Below are 6000 nucleotides of genomic sequence, written 5' to 3'. Positions count from 1 at the left end.
AACACGGTCGTAATGTTTTGCATAACAAAGTTTCTATTCAGACAGCTGTAAGAATATTTCAGATTTTTATTGTAGAAAGGAGTTCTGCAAGAGTACACAGTGAACACCCCAAAACAAACTGCGCGCCTCTACGCTCCATGGCCCCGCCCCCTGTAGCGGCGCTCGCTTTGCGCCATTACGTCGCTATGCTGATCGCTGCTGTGTGCTGCAAGGCAGACAAGGCAGTCAAAGCAGCTGCAGAGAGAGAGAGAGACCAGGGATCGCTGACTTCAACGGACAGGCTCGTGTTGGGGGAAAAGTCAGAAACGCAAAAAGACGCCTATTCTGCGATTAATGTCCAAACATTTCCCAATTTTAACCTTCTGCTGGTCTCAGTGTCCTGATTTAAAGCCTGCGTGGGAACATATTTTTCATTCTCTCGACCTGAAATGACTGCTTAGTCGCCGTGTTTAGCCAATGGTTACTGCGGGGGCTCCCGTCTTGTGGATTATCCGTCGTCGCCGAGCCAGTTGCATGGTCGAGCCCGGAGGAGGCCCCGCTCTGCTGGATGGATGTGTGTGAAGCAGCGCCGGACTCCCGAGTTCTGATGAAGACGGTGATAATGATGCTTGGGTTTCATCGGCACTGGGTGAACTGATCTTGGATGTTCGGGCTTTATCGCCCCCACCCCCCCACACAAAAACCATTTCCTCATACAGCAAAAAAAAAAATATTCCTTAAAAACTGGACGCCCCTGGAGCAGTTTATGACGGTAAGAAAGACTCTCATTCACAGGCCACCAGTCTCCACAGCCAGCTGACGTTAGCTAGCTAGCTTAGCGCTGTCACTTTTTTTTTTTTTTTATCCAAGTTGCTCCCCGCACAGCAACAAAAAAAGACTAATGTTATGCGATATTACAATGGAAACACGCGTCTCCCCGTTGCTGCACTAACATCTGCTTTAGTGGAACACGAAAAAGAATATACATTTTATCTTATAACCTCAATAAGCCATCGGTTTTCGTAGCTTGCTTGCTTGCTTGTTAGCTAGCTGTTTCTCATCCCATTCAACATCTCGCTGCTGAGTTTACGTAGCGGCGAAAACAGTAGCTAATCCACTGTCAATTGAAGGTTTATTGAATGAAATAAAACTCCCCTTTGACCTGTCTTTTTATAATTAAACAAACAGGCCACTTACAGCTCATTTAGTGTACAATAAGCCCTTTTATGACACAGTCCAGTTTGGCGTTTAATGGGATCATGTTATGGGGTCATGTGGCGTTGAAGATGCAGATTTAAACACTATTAATTGGTGATTATTAAGTAATATGCGTTGTTCCCCCCCCCCCCCCCCCCCAGGGCAAGTGTTATTAGACAGAGCTAATGTATTTCTTGTACCATAGAGAATAAACGGCGTGTAAAGAAAGCGAAAACACATCCTTTATGGAAAAATGTATGTGTGTTTTATTGTCATTCATTGCTGAATGATTGGTAAAGCGCCGGCGTCACATTCTAGAAATGACACAAGAGAGGGCCTATATGGATAAGCTGCTTATTGCTACCCTGCATTTAGCTTCCCATGGTGCAATAAATGTTCATGTTTTTGCATGAAGTAAATGGTTAAAAAAGGTTCCCACGTTTGCTTTAAAGCTTTTAACCATGAGGTGTTAAGTAATGGTAATATGAGGGTCTGCTGTGATGAGGCGTCCTCCTTTTTTTTTTTTTTTTTTTTCTCTCGATGACGTAATCCTCCACCATCCGTGCCACATCTTTTGGGTCGCAGTCGGTTCCTCCGCTGCCTGCTGCTTGCCAGTCTGCTGCCGCTGCTTGAGATCATATGGACCCTGCTCTGTCTTGTTTGTCTCACCTCTTTCTCTCCCTCTTCCGCTCTAACTTGTCCTTTTTTCTTTGTCTGAGCTGCAAAACGACTTGAGAATCAACATCTTACAGAAACGCAATTAGGTCTGAATGAAATCCACCAAAGAGAAGGAATTGTGAATGAAATCCAGTAGCGAGGTTAAGTTTTTCCAAGCCAGCAACTGAAGGTATCTGTGAATTGTGCACCAGAGCCCTTTGTAGTGACAATATGTTAGACAGCGTCTCTGTAAGAAGGAATCCATATTGACAGAACAAAACAGATGGCTTCCAAATGTGTGTTCAACCTTATGTTGATTGTGGGACTTGACCTAAATATGTTCGGGAATCCTTTTCTAAGGCAGGTGGTCGCTGAAGCTGAACCACTTGTCTTTGGAATTAGGCCTGCCTTGTTGCACATTTTAATTTGGGACACTATCCGAGGCTGTTTGATGGCTGTAGTGGTGATCCGGCTTTTTTCCACAACTGTAGATTTTGAGCTCTGCCAGACAAAAGTCAGTCCAACACATGACGTCTCTGATATGTGAAATATGCAGTAGTGCTGGAAGCTGTGCAGTGTTGCATTGTTCACACATAAACAAGACTAAATAGGCAAATGAACATTTTTTTTAATGCTTTTGTTGTCAACCGAAATGATTCTAATGCAAATGAAAAACTAAAAAATAACGAGCACTAGGAGAACGCTGTGTTGTAGAAAACCCTTGCTTGCTTATTCCATTGAAGCTGAAGAAGTTTTTAGAGAGGATGGACTCAGCTGGTGAAGATTATATTGCCTGTGGCATTGTCCTCAGTTTACTTGAGCAGCACACCTGAACCTGCCATCCCCCATGGAGTACAGCAGAAGTGTGTGAGAGAGACAGAGAGAGAGATAGGAAACATACAAAAAAAAAAAAGTGAGGTGAAGAAGTGAGGAAAGGAGACAGGGGGGCACAGGTGTGGCACGGGCCACAGGGATGTAGTGCTCGTTGTAGCAGAGGGCATGGGGATCCAGGGGCAGCAGGAATGGGGATTTAATCAGATCCCAAGGCATGCTGCTCAAATTTATCCTGATATTGTTTGGCTGAAAATTGTAATTCAACCTTAGAATGTTATTTTGTTGGCTAACAACCAGTCTGACAGTTGTCGTAACTTTGAATTATTTTTAGTCTCGGGGCATAGCCTGCAGCCTGTAATAGATTCACAACAGTTTGAGAAACTGTTGGTCAACATTGCATGTAGCTTGAAAGCTAGGACATAAATAATGTTGCTTTAGAGTTTTCAAGCTGTTTTTTTTCTGTCTTAATCACCGTATGATTTTCTTTGGATGAATGGGAACTTAAGAAACTGCAGTCTTTTACTGGGAGCACTACATCCTCAATCCTTTTGGTTGATGGATCAATGCATTAGGCTGTTTCATTAGTGTTAATGTGGTAAGCCAGGAGGTGCAGCAAATTCATGGCTACTTTAGACCTCCCTACCACTTTATTACCGTGCCGTTTTTTTGCAGATGTGTCTCCGCAGGTTTAACTGGTGCCTGTAGAGAAGATGCATAAAGACGACAGTTTCCTGGGTAAACATCATAAAACAGCCCACATAGCAAAGAAGTCAAAGGTCAACTATTGTTCTTGCAGGGCTGAGATGTGTATACTCTGGGAAGGGCTAGGAGCACAGAATGTGTGCAACTTCATGCGCCCACATCTCATCTGCTTCAAACAAGGTGTCAAGGTTTAAGGGGTTATGCACAATGAACAGATGAAGGCAATAGAACAAATACTTTACTCAATGAAGTTTACTCTCTTAATTTTTTTTTCAGTCTAGGAGCATTTCTTCTTTTGAATCATGAGTTCTGTCTGCTGTCTCTTAACTCTCTCACCTTCTTCTCCTGTCTTAGATTTTAGCTCACCCTTTTTCTTTCTATCTTTGCCTGACACATTACATCTGGTTAGTCTCAAAATTGGTTAAGGCACACCCAGCCACTCAACATGGTGCTCATAGTGCTGACAGCCTAGTATTGGTGTTAACTGACAGCGCTGGTAAGAAGGCTGATGGCTGGGTGCTGCAGGCAAGATACATTATCAGGCTTCAAAGGTACTAGCATTTACGTATCCTGCTTTAATAGGCATGAATTCATTGCCAAGCACTATGAAAAAAAACCTTGGTATTAGTACTAATAAGTAATAACTGTCTTGACTTTCGTCATCATATTTTTTTTCTCTGTTAAAGCAGGGCTGCCATATTTTTTCCCTCCCTATACATAAATGAATGACTCGGTGATTTGAATTCTGCCTGTGAATGTTTCAAATTGAGTGGTACTTACCTTTAAGTTCCCTCATTAGATCCTCCTCTTTTATTGAAGTGTGACCAGGCTCCCTCTGACCCATGCTGACTATTGGTGACAGCCCTGTCAAAGAGCAGCCTGTTCATGTTTAACCAAGAGGACCAGCTGTCTGCTCATTCTATTATAACCCTTTGGAAAGCTCACAGTCCTATTTGCAGTTGGAAAGGACAGTAGGCAGAGCCGGTGACAGACAAGAGTTCAGACATTTCAGTTAACAGTGGCTGCACACCGGCCAAACTGTTGCCAAGTTACAGGTAATTTTGTGCCAGCTTATTCCTTCAATGTTGTACATCTTGCATCAGTAATTACATGAAGGGACATTACTGCCAATAACTCGCTCTGAAATGGGATGCAAAGCAGTCGGCGTGTATTTACAAATTTGCCTGATCTGGAACAGGCTGGAAGAAGAACAATTATGCCCCACATGGCACATGCTGGCAGCACCCTCAGATCACCATTATTGTCCTGAGCTACGGTTCTTTCAGTCTGTCTGACTGGCAGTCCTTAACTGAACCAGCCAAAAAGCAGTCCATTCACATAAATATCAAGCTCAGACAGCTCCCAAAGAGGCAGCTAGTTAGTGGTCTGTTGCTGGGGCGGATATGGCACAACTCTTCAGTGAAAATCTTCTCCCGAGTCCCAAACACAGTGTTTATTTTGTGCAAGATACCACAACTACATAATGCCAGGACAAAGGTGCCGGGACAGATCTCGTCTTCCAAAGTGGAAAGCAAGTAGTGGAATAGTAAGAGTGGCATGTGAATTTTTGATTGGTAATACACAATCTAAGTATAATGCAGAGGCACCTCATTGGCTTTCCGGTTTGTATTCTCGTGTCATTCAGAAAATAGAGGACTCACATTTTTGTAAAAATCTTTTAGTCACCACTAAAAATAATCATTCTCTGCCTTTGAAAACTGGCATAATAATAACAACAGTGACCTTGGGAATTTGGGGAAGATGGATTTAATTCTAACAGAGAATAAACTGATTTCTTTGAAGAATAAACACAATTTATGAATGGTTGTTAAGCATTGTCCACCAGGTCTCAAAGTTCTTTATGCTTATTTAAGAATTCAATATGAGGGCTTGAGCAGGGCACATACATTGGCACCAGCAAACTGCTGGTAAATTATGCAACTTACTGGTAGATTGGTCATCCATTCCTGGCTAGTAAAATTTCAACATTTTCTATCCAATAAGCCAGTGGGTAGAACTGTTAATTATACACAGTGGTTTTGAGTAAGGATCATTTGTCTGTAAAATGACTAAATCAAGCAATAGTGCCTCTCTACAAAAAACAGTTTAGTAGTTGAAGTCCTAGATGTATTAATGTCATATCAGGGTCACCTCTACTCCCATCTAACTCTGTCCCCCTCTCTTTCTTTCTCTCTCTCCCTCTCTCTGCCCAGCACTCTCTGGATCACGCATAACTAATCAAATAAAACTGCATATTATGGTAATGGTTTTCTCAGTTAGCAGGCAGTCATAATGACTTGATAAGCTGAAACAGCAAGTTATCCGGCCAGAGAAAGGCACTGGAGACAGACCCCTTACTCTTAATTGTGTCTCTCACTTACTACTCACTCACACATACACACCCACAGACACACACTAAATGTGTTAAATAACTAGATATGGGCCGATGCAACTTTTTGAGGTCTGATACTGATCCAATACCTGTGGGTATTTGCCAATCTGATACCAGTGTTGGATTAATAACCTGTATTCCTCACGGTGATGATGAGATTTGGAACAATTTGTGTTTAAGGCAGCATCAGGTTTTCACAATTTTTTTAAACAACTTTAAATAAATAAACATATACATAC

General features: G+C 42.4%; 1 protein-coding gene across 2 annotated transcripts in view; it reads left to right on the top strand.

Moving 5' to 3' along the window:
- The first annotated feature begins 229 nt into the window (after positions 1-229).
- ptpn4a (protein tyrosine phosphatase non-receptor type 4a) overlaps positions 230-6000 on the top strand; it is a 74461-nt gene continuing 68690 nt past the window's right edge. The window contains exon 1 of one of the 2 annotated variants that reach the window (XM_061053781.1): positions 230-751. The gene's annotated coding sequence lies outside the window, so the exon portion shown is untranslated. The remainder of the gene's footprint in view (positions 752-6000) is intronic. The other variant, XM_061053782.1, reaches the window with a different exon arrangement.

Source organism: Labrus mixtus, chromosome 13, assembly GCF_963584025.1.
Source record: "Labrus mixtus chromosome 13, fLabMix1.1, whole genome shotgun sequence".
Taxonomy (NCBI): Eukaryota; Metazoa; Chordata; class Actinopteri; order Labriformes; family Labridae; genus Labrus; species Labrus mixtus.
This window is presented reverse-complemented; position numbering and strand designations above follow the sequence as displayed.